The sequence below is a fragment of the Thermobia domestica genome, chromosome 14 (genome assembly GCF_964235325.1).
Source record: "Thermobia domestica chromosome 14, izTheDome1.hap1.1, whole genome shotgun sequence".
NCBI classification, from domain to species: domain Eukaryota; kingdom Metazoa; phylum Arthropoda; class Insecta; order Zygentoma; family Lepismatidae; genus Thermobia; species Thermobia domestica.
Genome location: NC_137467.1, coordinates 15,367,580 through 15,382,614, shown reverse-complemented (window position 1 = coordinate 15,382,614; position 15,035 = coordinate 15,367,580). Strand labels below are relative to the sequence as shown.

At 39.5% G+C, this 15,035-nt stretch overlaps 1 protein-coding gene across 2 annotated transcripts in view; it reads right to left on the bottom strand.

Annotated features, from left to right (window-relative positions):
• The window catches only part of Etf-QO (electron transfer flavoprotein-ubiquinone oxidoreductase), a 286,888-nt gene that overhangs the window by 214,895 nt on the left and 56,958 nt on the right, over window positions 1–15,035 (bottom strand). The gene's annotated exons all lie outside the window — the stretch shown is intronic.

The following is a 15,035-nucleotide window of genomic DNA, read 5'->3' as shown; positions in this document are numbered from 1 at the left end:
CACAGTTCCCAATGTATGCAAGACAATGTCTCTTGGCACACTGACTTATGAAGGTCGATGCTCCCTATGCTTCTGCGTGCAGCCTTGTACTGCCATCTGTTGGCGTGTTACAGAACTAATCCCGAAACTTTTTGATACCACCTCATATATACCTAGGTAGATCAGTCATTTTCAACAGAATGTTCTATGACGCCACAGTGTAAACCACTCTGAAGGTTAACTTAATGTTGAAGAACCCGGCAGGTTAAGTTAATGTTGATAAAAGAGCGCTGACAGGCAAATAAGAACACTGATAGCGTAGTCAATGGTTTTTCTGGCATACTTACTTGTGAATCCACGATCGCGTGCATATTGACACTTGTTTTTCCTATTTTCTCCTCTTCGCGCATACTGACAGCACTTGTTTTTCGTATCTCCTTTCCCTCACGCATACTGACAACACTCGCTTTTCCTATCTCCTCCCCCTCGCACATACTGACAACACTTGTTTTCCTATCTCCTCCTTCTCGCGCATATTGACAACACTCGTTTTTCCTATCGCTTCTTTCTCGCGCATACTGACAACACTTGTTTCCCTACCTTCTACCCTCGCGCATACTGACAACACATGTTTTTCTTATCTCTTCCCTCGTACATACTAACAACAATCGTTTTCCTATCTCCTCCCCCTCACGCATACTGAAACTAGTTTTTCCTTTCTTCTCTTGATCGCGCACACTGACAACACTTGTTTTTCCTATCTCCTCCCCCTCGTGCATACTGGATGCACCCCTTCCCTTCTTTCCTCACTGTATTTCTCCCTACAGGGTGGGCCAAAAGTAGGTATACAGTACCGTACTGATCAGCTCATTGCATTTTATTGTTATCCATCAAGTAGACTTAGTTTCTTTATTATTTGTTCTTAATGTGTTTTTCCTTACATCTTAAGCTCAGATGAGCCAAAGTAAATAAACCCATAAACTAGAATGTTGTACTTGATCAATGCAGGAGTGTATACCTACTTTTGGGCCACCCTGTACCGCCCTGGGAATGTAATACCACACTCCTACGTCAGATATCGGCCAGTTGGAAATAACTGATATACAGGGTGTCAATGAACTACGTCGACAAACTTAAAAAAGATGATTCCTCACATCAAAATAAGAGAAAAAGGACCTGCGGGATAAAAGTGCATCGCTTCAGAGCTGTGTCCAAAATGATGGAAAACCTGAACATTTCAACACGCTATTTCGAATTAGAGAATTAATGGAGTGGCGGTACATTTTAGCGTAAAGGAAGCCCACAAATGCCATCCAACAACGCATAAAACGGAATTTTTAGATGTCTGTGTGTCCCCGATGCACACATGTAGGCTTACACTTACCTAGAGGTCATACTGTTCGATTTTTCTGCTAAACATGACTTAGCAGTATATGTGAGATGGAAAAAAAATTTGTTTTAGATTTACGTAATGTGTTAGTACGTATGCGTACATACATTTTCTTCTCCAGTTTTTATATATTTTCGCAAAGACATTGTTGAACAACATTGTGCTCTTTTTTTTTCAGACTTCCTTTTCCGATAATCGGCTATGATATTTTCCCTAACATATTACAAGAATAAAATGTTTGACCTTAATAATTGCGTTTGAAATGAAATGAAATGAAATCTTTGTGTTGTACGTCCCACGTTTATGCACCAACGTGAGGACGAGAAATTAATAAAATGGTAGAATGAATAAAGTGGGAGAATCCCGAGAAAACCCACGCACACGATGTTTGTCCACCATGCGACGTTCACTTCGTGCGGGCTGGGATTGAACCAGGAGCCCCATACACGTGGCACCAGAGGAGACTGCTCTACAACTACTGACCCACCGAAGCCCCCAATAACTACGTTTGTCAGAGGGAAAAAAAACTGTTTATCGGCGAACCCTACACCACTTTAGTTTCCGTATTATATTGTTTCATTTCTTATTCATTTTAAAGTGTTTCACGTATTCTACTATTTTATTTGAAAATATATAAAAGAAATGTAAAAAAAAAACGGATCCGAAGTAAAAAAAAAAAAAATTGGAGAGTTAATATATACAGAACACCTAAATTCCCTAGTGTTTATCCTATGTACCAAAAATAAGCGTGCATTTTCAGGATTAACATATAGAGGACATTTCAATTCCCCAGTGTTTTTCCACTACTCAATCCTTCTTCTTCACATATGTGTAATACCACATCTTTCTTTATGTATCTTCCATTTGTCGTCTGTTCTATCCTCTAGAATCTTGAAAATTTGCACAGTTAAGCCTTGTAGTCTAAGAGGCCTAGTCACTGCGAAACTAAAATACTGCTAATTTTACAGTAATTATGTGATATCTTCAAATAGATAAAAGATAATCGAAATGTGGAACAAGACCGCGCTAGACAATATTATTTTAAATGAGATACCGTTATCACAAATCACCTAGTAAGCTTTCCGTTTGCAGCCATTTAGAAACGCGAAAATAAATGCCGAAAAATGGCTGGAAATCGAAATCAGATAAGTGAGTCGTGATAACGGTATCTCATGTAAAATAATATTGTCTAGGGCGCTCTTGTTCTACGTTTCGATTATCTTTTATCTACATTTTTCGAACAATTTTTTTGAAATTCGAAACTTCGTTCACAGTCAAATATCAAAGTTGAAATTTTTACCACCATCCGCTTAAACCAAAACGCCCTTATGTTAAACTTCTCTTCAATAAATTCAATTTTATCATTGGATAAATGCAATACGGCAAACATTCTAGTATCATGAAGATACAAGCACTGATATTGAAGATTGGGCGCATATTGGTCACACGATGACGCCATACCCTTTTATGATTTATGGTAACTTTTGTGGTGTTGTCTTTGACCGCTTATTTAGGTCCTATAACAGACATTTAAGCAGATATTATTATTATTATTATTATTATTATTATTATTATTATTATTATTATTATTATTATTATTATTATTATTATTATTATTGGTCAAGTCAAGCACGGACCAAAGAACACCCGAGATGCGTTTTTGGAAACGGATGGTCAACTTGGCGGCGCCAAGTGGGGCCGGAGAGCACTAGCGTGCGCAGGACATTGAGAATGTGGGTGCCAGATCTAAAGTACCACCATATGGAGTGTCGTCTCCCCCCTTCCCCTTACTCCTAAGAAAAGATAGCGTCATTGCACCCGACGCTGCGTCGGCGATGCACGGCACACATGCAGACGGGAAATAATTTACACGTAATCTCTTCTCAGTTTGTAATAATTCTATTTGGTCTAGGAATTAATTCGTGCGGTTGGTACGCACACATTGAAGCTGTAGTACAAACACAAAATACATAAATACCTTAAGAAAAATACTGTCCATCGCTAGCCACCACTTTCGCCCATCTGTCAGGCAATGTACGGATTCCGTGGCGAAAGAAGTCCTCATCCTTGGAAGCGATCCAGTCAGAGACCCATGTTTCGATATCTTCTGAAGAAGTAAACCGCTGTCCAATCAAATCGTTGTTCATGCAATCGAACAAGTAGTAGTCCGAAGGAGCAACGTCTGGTGAATACGGCGGGTGGGGTAAAACTTCCCATCCGACATTTTCTAAATAGGTTTTGACCGGTTTTGCGACATGTGGGCGAGCGTTATCATGTTGAACAATAAGTTTATCATGTCTGTTCTCCCATTCTGGTCGTGTTCTGGCCAGAGCTTGCTTCAAACGCATTAATTGTCGTCGATAACGTTCTCCATTCATAGTTTCACCCGGATGCAGCAGCTCATAGTACACCACACCTTTCATATCCCACCATAACAGCATAATAACAGCATAACCTTTGCACAGTGAATATCTCGTTTTGGTTGTGATGGACCTGGTTCACCTGGTTTCACCCAGGCCTTTTTTCGTTTAGGGTTCTCGTAATGGATCCACTTCTCATCACCCGTAATAATTCGATGCAGAAACCCCTTTCTGCTCTGTCGTTGAAGCAGCAATTCGCAAATGGTTTTTCGTCTTTCAACGTCTCTGTCTTTCAATTCATGTGGAACCCAATGTGACGTCTTTTGAATCATTCCCATGGCTTTCAAGCGTTTGGAGACTGTTGTTTGATCAACGCCTAATGCTGCTGCAAGTTGTTCCTGCGTTTGACACGAATCCTGCTCGAGCAATGCTGTCAATTCTTCGTCTTGAAATTTTTTTGGCTGTCCAGCTCGCTCTTGGTCTGCCAAGCCGAAATCACCACTTCTAAACCGTGCAAACCACTTCTGACACGTTCGCTCAGCTAGAGCATGGTCACCATACACTTCCACCAAAATACGATGACTTTCAGTCGCACTTTTCTGCATGTTAAAGTAATGCAGCAGGACACCCCGCAAAAACACTTTATCAGGCACAAATTGCGCCATGTTCACTTAACTACAAACTGGTGTTGTTGACGCTTTAATCCACTGCCCTATACTACGAACGATACGCGATGACAGGGGTTTGCAACACATGTGTGGATACACGGAACTGTGGGACGCTCCGTTCGTTGCGCCATCTCTTGTCCACTCGCACGAATTAATTCCTAGACCAAATACATAAAAAAAAAAAGTTTGTCTAATGGGGGTGCCAAGGCACCCATGGCACCCACGTTGCGCACGCCTATGCCGGAGAGCCGTGACATTGTTCTTTTTTTTTTTTTTTCTTTCTCTTAAAGCAAATTTCAAAAATTTTTCACGCCCTTAGTTTTCAAAATAGCATATTGAAATTTTAAATACTGATTGTGTGCACCTCTGGCAATTTAGTATTTCTCAATTTTTTTGAGATCCCTACGTGAACCCGGGTCCGAGGGGCGCAAATATTCCGAGGGGTGATTTTTTTTTTTTTAAAGAAAAATTTTCGATTTCCCGGTTCAGGTGTATGATACGGACATATGAGTGGTATCGTTGGAAAGAGCGCGTTATACTGAAGAAAATGGCCTTTGAACCATGACCATAGGCTTAATAGTAATGACGCTTTCGTCCTTTGCTTTCAAGGTAGAAGATTGAAATTTTGCACATGCATTGTGAACATAACTATGTATTTTTCATTTCAGATCACTACGTGAACCCAAGCCCGGGCAAGAGGGGCGCAAAAATTTTGAAAACAAAAATTTTAAAAAGAAACTTCCGGTTTACCCCGATTTTCCCGTTTCTGGTGTGTAATAAGGACAAGCGAGTGTTACCGTTGGAAAGAATGCTCTATTCTGAAAAAAAAAAAAAAATCAGGGTATGAACCTTAATTTTACGATTAATAGTAAGGAAACAGTAGCTCTTTGACTGAAAGCTTAAAATTTACCTCAAAAAGTGGAAATCCTAAAAGGGATAGAAGAATTAATCGATCATGAGGCAGCTAAAGATGGAGGAAAGAGACTTTCCAAGGCACTTTCAGAGAACCACACGATGTAACAGAAAAAAAAGGGCTCTGTAAATGGCAAAACAACCAATCTTAATTTATTTCTCCTTTAAGTTTGTTCTGAGTTAATGCATTCTCGGAAGCAGCAAACAACATAGGCACTTCATCATCCACCACACACTATTACAGTTACATATTTTATAGATATTTTCCCTTGTGTGATAGTAATTTTATTATTTTAATGGACATTTCTCTGTATTTTTAACTAACTTCTTTACTGAATTCTCTATGTCTGTCTGTCTGTGTGTGTGTGTGTGTGTGTCTGTCTGTCTGTCTGTCTGTCTCTGCTATTTGGGAATTTTACATTTTTTAATGGTCATTTTGTGTTCCGTTTCATTTTTTTTTTTTTTCGTAATATGGGATGACTTTCTGCAAAAAGGAACAATTCCGTTAAAAATGGGACATTGGTCACCCTATTCTAATAGTAACACACATATATATACTCGTGACAGTGATTATATAGTCGGCGTACGCGTCTTCGGCACGGGATACCTGGGTTCGATTCCCGGAGGGAGTTCATGTGGTTCGCATTCCGCGTTAAGTTATAAGTTCACGTTTCATCTAGTCTCACCGACGAAAGGGACGCTAAGCTAAAATCCGATCCTACAGTGCGTACATGCTACTTGTTATTGATGGAATGATAATATCGAAGGAAAACGGAAAATGAAATGAAATTTTGAGTTTTATGTCCCACGATTATGCCAGCTAGGCTAAAGGATACGGTGATGATGAGAAATGAATGAAATGGTGGAATGAAAAAAGTGGGAGGAAACGGGAGAACCCTGAGGAAATCCACGCACACGGTGCTTGTCCACCGCAAAGTTCACTTGGCGGGATCAGGGTTTGAACAGAAGGAAACGGGACAACCTATTGAATATCCACGTACACTATGTTGTCCACCACTAATTCACAAGATTTGGGATCGAACTATCTTTCAAGTCTTCCAGTTTAACGTCTCACGATTATGCTATTTCGGCTAAGGGAGACGAAGGCAAGCGAATGATGATGGAAGAGATGGTGGAATGAGAATGAAGGAGAAAAAGGGAGTTCCCTAAAAGAATTTAAAACACCAACTTACTCAGCTGGGGTTCGAACCAAGAACCAGTGCCGTACCGTGAGGGGGCGGCGGACCCGGGCGCCGAAGTAAGGGGCGCAAAGTTCGGGAGGAAAACTAGTTTTGTCAACATATCAGTACAAACTAGTATGCACTTAAATTCTCTTCCAGCTTTAGGAAGTGGTCCTATACTCATGTTAGGAAAATGCACATTATATAAAATGGAAGGAAGAAACTAATAAGTGCTCAAAATCAAAGAAAAGCAGGGTTTATTTTTGTAAATTTTCTTACGCTTCGCGTCAACCATGGTTGCGCTTCGCGGTTGGTTTGTCGACCTCACTCAAATGTATGGCGGGGGGCCTTCGTATACTTACGCCCCGGGCGCTGATTTTCCACGGCACGGCACTGCCAAGGATCACATGCACCAGAGGTAAGCGCGCTAACACTGAGCCACCGTGCCCCTCAGGATCGAACTAGGAGCTTCTAGCACCAGAGAGGATGCCCTACTAGTGAATCCCGCTGAATAGTGTTAAACAATGGAGTTTCTTAAAAATAAATAAATACACGCAAATGTGAATCAGACAAAGGAAACTGGATACAACACGAAACAGAATCCTGATTGTAAACACTATCATAGTGGCAAGATGTTAACGCCTAGAGACAAATATGTTTTCTCTCTCTAAAAAATACGAGTAAGTGGAGAAAAGGAGATATCTCTACACGTTAAATGTAGTGTCTTAAGAGAACTCCACTTGCAAAACATTGTTTAAACAGAACCCTTCAAACCGGGAAGCCCCACAGCATGAAAATCACAGCAATTCAAAGCAAGCGACGCGACGCGACGCGCAGGTATCGTATTTTAAGACAAAAACAAAAGCAAGGCAAGACGAGAAACACTAGAAGATGGCTTCTTTCAACATTATTATTATTATTACACCACCCCTTTCGCCATTATTCTCACGCTTAATCTCTTGTTTGCTTAAATAACACTGCAAAAGGAGACTTTGGTACAGAAAATTCAAATCTTGTTACAGAGTCTTGACATGACAAATAACATCTCAGCCGGGGCACCCTTATTAAAACCAAGTCTTTCTCCCTCCCAGCGTTGCTGTTAATGTTAGTTACATTCGGAGCTCAACAGATGGAAGCACTCCCAAGGGAAACTGATGTACGCGGAAAATGTTATTACACGCTGGAGATTGTCGTCATACGAGAACCGGAAAGCGTTGACCAAAAATCTAAACTTTTTTTTTTTTTTTTTTTTTTTTTACAACCTGTTTCATAACTCTAACAAAAGAAGGAAGAGAGCGGGAAAAAACTGCTCAGGTATATTACTCTGTGTGTTCTATGAGGACTGTATTACTTTTAACACGAACCTTTATTACGTTTTCCCCTGCTTCCTTAATTTCGTATAGCTTTTTATGTCGCGTTTGCAGCACGTTTTTCCTTCCAATGAGAAATGTTATGTATGCTTGCATGTGTAAAAGAGAAAACACCAATCGTCACCTCCTGAGATTTACAGAGTTTTATGCTTTCCACGTTGCTGTACTATACTGATATCACTAGGAAAAATGAAACAGAATTTATAGCACCAAAAGTTGCGTTCCCTTTGACGCTAAAAATTAAATTCATTTCATTCCTAGTTTGCATTGTAGGTGATTACAAATACTCAAAGAGTAAGAACAGTAGTGAAAAATGAAATGAAATATTTCAGTTATTATGCCCGCTAGGCTACGGGAGATGGCTAAGTAAGAGGCCCCATCACAGCCAAATTAAAATACCGCTAATTTTACAGTAATTATGTGATATCTTCAAATAGATAAAAGATAATCGAAAAGTGGAACAAGAGCTCACTAGACAATATTATTTTACATGAGATACCATTATCACGACTCACTTACCTGCTTGCGATTTCCAGCCATTTAGAAAATCGGCTTTTATTTTCGCGTTTCTAAATGACAGCAAACGGAAAGCTTACTAGGTGATTCGTGATAACGGTACCTCATGCAAAATATTACAGTCTAGGGCGCTCTTGTTCCACATTTCGATTATCTTTTATCTATTTGAAGATATTACTGTAAAATTAGCGGTATTTTAATTTTGCAGTCATTAGACCCCTTAAGGCAAGTGAATAATGATGATGATGATGGGAGAACTGGTTGAATGAATATGTGGGAGGAAACGGGAGTACCCCGAGAAAACTCATGGACAAATGTTGTCCACAAGAACAGTAGAAACAGAATGCGACGCTGTCTAATCATCCGAAGTTTTCATACAGGCTTTTGATGGTTTCCCTGTATATTCAATTTCAGATGATGATTATTATCCTGAAATAATAATAATAATAATAATAATAATAATAATAATAATAATAATAATAATAATAATAATAATAATAATAATAAAGTTTTAGTAGTAGTAATAATAGTATCATTGATAATTTTATTGTCTATGTAGGATACTTGAAGAAAGTACTTGGAAGTACACACAGGGTTTGGCTCGAATTGGCTCGACTCAAATCGAATTTCGAGTCGAGTTGGAGCAAATTTTTCGAGCCGAGTTCTCAAGTCGAATTCAAAGATGTCTGTTTCGAGTCGAGCCGAGTTTCAAAGAAAACTCGCTCGAACTTGCCCGTGCCCATTCCTAGCGTGCCCGTGACCTTAGTGTCGAAAAGGGCCACAATAAACCCCTCCCAGAATATTTCAGTTTCGGCATCATCAAATTAGCTCGACTACACTGCTGTACTACGTGACTAACAAAATATCGTTGCTTGGTTTATGACAATCTCATGGCGATGGTTGCGCATATGCGGGGTACAGTTACACATTGAATTTGGCTCAATATAACGGAATCAATTTCTGTACTACTCAAAATAACGTATCATATTTGAAGTAATTGCTCTAATAATTTCTTCAATCCTCTTTCTTAAGTCGGGTAGGTCAGCTGGTAGCGGAGACACATACACCATGCCCGTAGCCAGCCCGAAAATGTAGGGGGGGGCGGTAAAAGTTAGGGGGGCACGATCAAAAAATATTATAGTTCATCACCATATTATAGTTCATTTGCAAGCCTACTGTGAAAATTTTAGAGCGGGCCAGTAAAAATTTAGGGGGGCCCGGCCCCCCTAGAACCCCCCTGGATACAGGCCTAACATACACACGATTCTTTATGACTCTAAAAAGGTAAAAATCGCATGGCGTCAGATCTGATAAACGTGGCGGTCATGTGAAACAAGGCCCATAAACTTTCCGCCGCAATATGACACAAAACATATTCAATTTAGGGAAGTCTCATTTACAACTGTACCCCTTCGTGGGGATTTGCTGGCCCTCAGATGCGAACATTATGAGTGTTCACATCGCCACTTAGGGGAAATGTCGATTCATTCACTGAAAGCGACACGATGCAGAAAATCTTCGTCGTTATGCAGGAACTAGTCACCATCTTTGCTATTAGCACTTTCTAACGACAGACAGAGGAAACAGTCCATCCGCATGCGTGCGTACAATACTGTTTGAGTAGCTCTTTCATTTGATGTATTATATATAATTGTGATAAGCCTTAAATCCTGACATTTATTTTGAAACAACCTGTATTTTCATCGTTCAAAATTTTCATTTAAAAATCTACTAGTTTAAAAGTAACAGGCGCATTTCAACGTATATGGTCGTTTCCACTCATTAATAAAATATTATTATTAGGGATGGGCAAAATCTGTTTTTATAAAAACCGGAAATCGGTTTCAAAAAAACGAAATCCGAAAACCGACATTTTGGTTTCTCCAAAAACCGGTTCGGTTTTTTCACCGAAACTGGTTTCGGATTTCTCCAAAACCGGTTTCGGTGAAAACTTTTGGAAAACACACAGAACTATTTCTGTGGAAACGGAATCGGTTTCCAGAACAACGAAAAACTATTCTGGTCAGAAATAGAACCAATTTTGGAAAAAACGTAACCGGTTTTGAAGAAAACCGGTTTCGGTTTTCCTAAAACCGAAAAACCGGTTTTTGTGCCCACCACTAATTATTACATGAATGCGGTGGTGCCCACCCCTCCTCATATCCATGACGCATCCCCCTCAATTCTCTATCCGTAGGTGTTCTTCCATGAAAAAAAAATCTTTTCGATTAATTTTTACACCCCCTCAAACATGTTTATATAGGTTTTTAACCCCCCTAAATATTTCAATGACGCAGTTTGCGTCATAGCCCCCTTTTGTGGGCACCCCTGCATGAATGAATTGCAGCTGAACAATACACTGAAAATGTGCGACTGGGTCGGGGTTCGAATTAATCCAGTTGATCATGCCGATGAGTTAACTACTGTAAAAGAATTTATGGAAATTGTACTTTATTTTCTCGACAGAAGGAAATCTTCAAAGCTTAAATATACGCAACTATTTACTTAGCTATGAGACAGACAGAAGCTCTAAAAAATTGTTTGTTTTGTTCACATTTATTCATGTAATGAAAGCGACAGAATCTTCCTTCTTTCCAAATTACGTCATCTTACGTAATGACTTCTTGAGAGCCTCGCACGTGTCTGAACCTGCTGTGTGTCAACAGAACTACAAGGAAGTTCCGGGTCTTCCATGACATAACTTATGGATTACACCAGCATTTCGCTTTATATAAATATTCTGGAGAATTGGGTCAGAAGACTGTTAGTAGACAGTCGAACATTTGCTACAAGAAGAAGCAAACCAGATGCTACTGAGAGATGCAAGTCTACCTGCAAAACCAAAGTGCACCGCGGAGGAAGACTATGGCAATAAAGATTGAGATAATGAACTGTCCTCATGCAGAATAAACGCCAAGTTCCAGCCCATTGACCCTTGCTTCCTGATAAAAAGTAATTAGGACGAGATCCACAACCAGACATAGCATAAAAAGATCACAGTAGACTCTTTTCCTCTTTACATCTACCTTATGTCAGGGGCGGCTGCACTTGAAGGAGTTTGGTTCACCAAACTCCTTTATATATTTCCTCTGTCCATGTGTCTGTCAATTTCTGCCACAATGTAGAGAGGCAGAGGGTCAAAAATTAGAAATCAAGTTCGAAGATGAAGTTGATATTCAAACCGGAAGTGGTACCAATCCGTCATTTCTAACTTCAATGTTAACCGCTACAGAGTAAAAACGGTAATAAATGGCGAGAAGCTGTTTTCTGCAATCGATTAACCGTTACAACGGTATACTTCGACCTCCATTCTTCACTATCTACTGAAACCGGAAGTGATAGAAATCCACTTCCGGTTTCAATCTTGATCTTACAGAGCAAAGACACAGCAAGAAGCGGTTTCTTTAAATCGATTAAGCGTTGTAAGAATAGGTACCATCTTTTCCTCCATAACCCTCTATTCAAACCGGAAGTGGTAGAAATCGCCCACTTCTGGTTTTAACGTTGATTGCTATACAGTAAAAATGGCAATCAATAGGGAAAAGCGATTTTCTACAATCAATTAAGCATTCAAAGAATTTATTCCATCCCCACTTTAATTTATTAAAACCGGCGGCGTGATATTGAGAAAATATCATGCCATACAAGCCAAACTCCTTTACGTCGTGTACACGTGACACTGCAACTTGTTTTAACATCAGAAAATGTGTTCGAAGTTTTACAGTAGTGTTTGGATTTTTAAAAAAAAGTTTGCTCTTCAGTACCAAACAATATTAGTACACAATATCAAAAAACCACAAATCTCTCTCTCTCTTTCAATATATATATATATATATATATATATATATATATATATATATATATATATATATATATATATATATATATATTCGTGGAATGGACGTATACAGCTCCTGAATCATGGTGTGTGGAATTTTGTACCATTGTTCCTCCAAAACATGCTCCCGTTCCGTAAGCGATGCTGGTAGAGGGTAATGAGACCGGACACGCCTTTCTAACTCAGACCACAATAGCTCAATTATGATCAGATCTGGTGATTGTGGGACCCAGTGGAGGTGTGATAGCTCCTGGTCATGCTTCTCAAAAAATAATTTCACCGTTTCTGCAGCGTGACCGGGTGCCTAATCATCTTGGTAGATGCCATCATCATCAGGGAACAATATTTGGGTCATGGGTTGAACCTGGTCCCCCAAAATGGCCTCATACGCCTTAGCATTCATCATTCCATGCAGGGTTATGATGGGACCTGCGGAAAACCACGATATCACTGCCCATACTGTAACAGAACCACCCCCATGCTTTATATTTGGGAACAGACAGTCTGTATCATAGGCCTGCGATGGTGTTCTCCATACGGAAGCACGACCGGTTGTTGGAAACAAGGTGAAGGTCGATTCATCGGACCACATTACGTGTTTCCACTGCTCATGAGTCCACGCCTTGTGGTCCTTGCACCACTGGATACGCCTCTTCGCATTTACTGCTGTGACCAGGGATTTGGCGATAGCGGCCCTGCCATGAATTTTCATTTTATGAAGTTCCGTCGCACTGTTTTCGATCAAACCGGGTTCTGTAGGCCGGAATTGAGTTCAGACGCAACTCTCATTGCAGTGGTCTTCTTTTTAGCTGCTACAATCCGTTTTAATGCCCTCCGCTCCCTATATGACAGGATTGTCTTTCGACCATTGTTATGTTTTGCAGACGTCGTTTGCCTATGAATTGTGTATGCCCTCGTGACATTGGACACAGTGCCTTTCGATACCCCCACACTGTTCGCCACTTTTTTTCCTATTATTTTTCCTATTCTTAGACAAAGCTCAAAGCTATCATTCCTTATTGGACCTAAATCCTGGTTTTTGTTTCACAGCATGGGAATTGACGCCGACTGGCTAGGAAAACCTGTTAGTGAGTGGCACAATGTTCCCGATTAGCAAGAAGCTGAGATATATGTGCGGTATATCGAAGTGGTGAATGATCTGTCGGAACGGGCTGTGAAACTAATCCAAGACTTCTCAACAAGTGTTACCAATGATGAAACACAAAAATGTTTTTATTGCACGTGGTCGAATATCAACACAAACAAATCCCTAATTTTCGAAAAGCGAAATTGAAGAAATTGACATTCTCCTCCACAAAACATTAAACCAAGTCATTTGATGTGATTCTGTGTATTATGTAGTACTCTGTTACAAAAGTTGTTTCTATATGTAGTTGGCCTTCTGTGTATAAAAACAAGTCTTATACAATACAAGTAAAATGCTGTATTTTTAATTTATGTAGAAAGACAATATTTTAAAATCAATCACTAAAAGTATCATTGCAAAAACAAAATTATGAAAATTTTAGCAAAAATCCTCCTATCGTAAAAATCTTTTCATTTGAAAATGGAATCTAAAGAAAAAATGAAAATCTATAATTTCAAGATATTTAAAGTTCATAAGGATATATGTATAAGTTAAGTAAATAGTTAATCGTTGTTGGGCGGGGGTCAAAACATCACGAAATGACCTAAAATTTGGTATGCATTCAGATTTTGCCAGTTGAAACAACATAGGAGGGGGGCACCATACAATTTTTAAACTTTCAATTTTCCCATACTTTAATGCAATGCCCTACTGTATATATATATATATATATATATATATATAATTATTATTATTATTATTATTATTATTATTGTGGTTTAGTTTCCACGTTAACATACAGTCTTCAAAATAAGAGAAAAACTTAAAACACTTTCCTTTTATCAGGTAGATAAGTATGATTTGTTCTTCACTAATCTTATTAGTGTTACGGAAAGACGTTCGTGCATTTCTACCTTCATTTGTTGGATGAATTGTCCCTACATTTTGCTCGGGATAGCTGGCAACTCTACTCGCCAGAGTAAATGGAAGTTGAGCGGGTAATAAAGAATGTTGAAATAGAAGATTAACCAACGAAGGAGCCTTCGCAACGAAACGAAAATAATGAAATAAGTATTTATAACAGCTATGCCAACTATCGCAAACACTATAAAACAAAATTTACATTGCGTTGACGTAAACCCGCTAAGGAACGAGGCTCAAGATGTCCGAGACAATTCCCAGCGAGCCCCAAAATGGGCTGTCACTACTCGTATAACTTCTCTCCACCCTGCGCATGCCCAAGGAACCGATTACTCTATAGGCAACTGGTGCTACCTGGTAGCCCGTTCGTAGGTCGTGATTGGAGGTGGAGCAAAGGAGAATACGCTGATAAGTACACGATTCTTGTTGCAGTAAGTAACAGAGAAGTGGTTTCTGCTGCGCTGTCAAATCGAAGATCTCTTACGGAATAGAAGCGAGACAAACTCCGTGCAAAGAATCCAGTGGATGTTTCTAAATACACACAGTTCTCGGAAACTTATTATCACTGAAGGAAGATACTAAAGTATAAAATTATCAATATAAATTAGTTTTTATTATAATAACTTTATTTTGTAATATTCTACGGGTATCGGCGGTAGGCCCGGTAGCCCATAAAATACGCCACTGTACAGCGATAAGCCACCCAAGAATAAAGATTTTCTTCCTGCAAACAAACGACACTCATAGCATACAATGCTATACTAGCGCGCTTTCGCCATACACTAGTGCGGTTGAAAGCGCAACGCGTTTGCA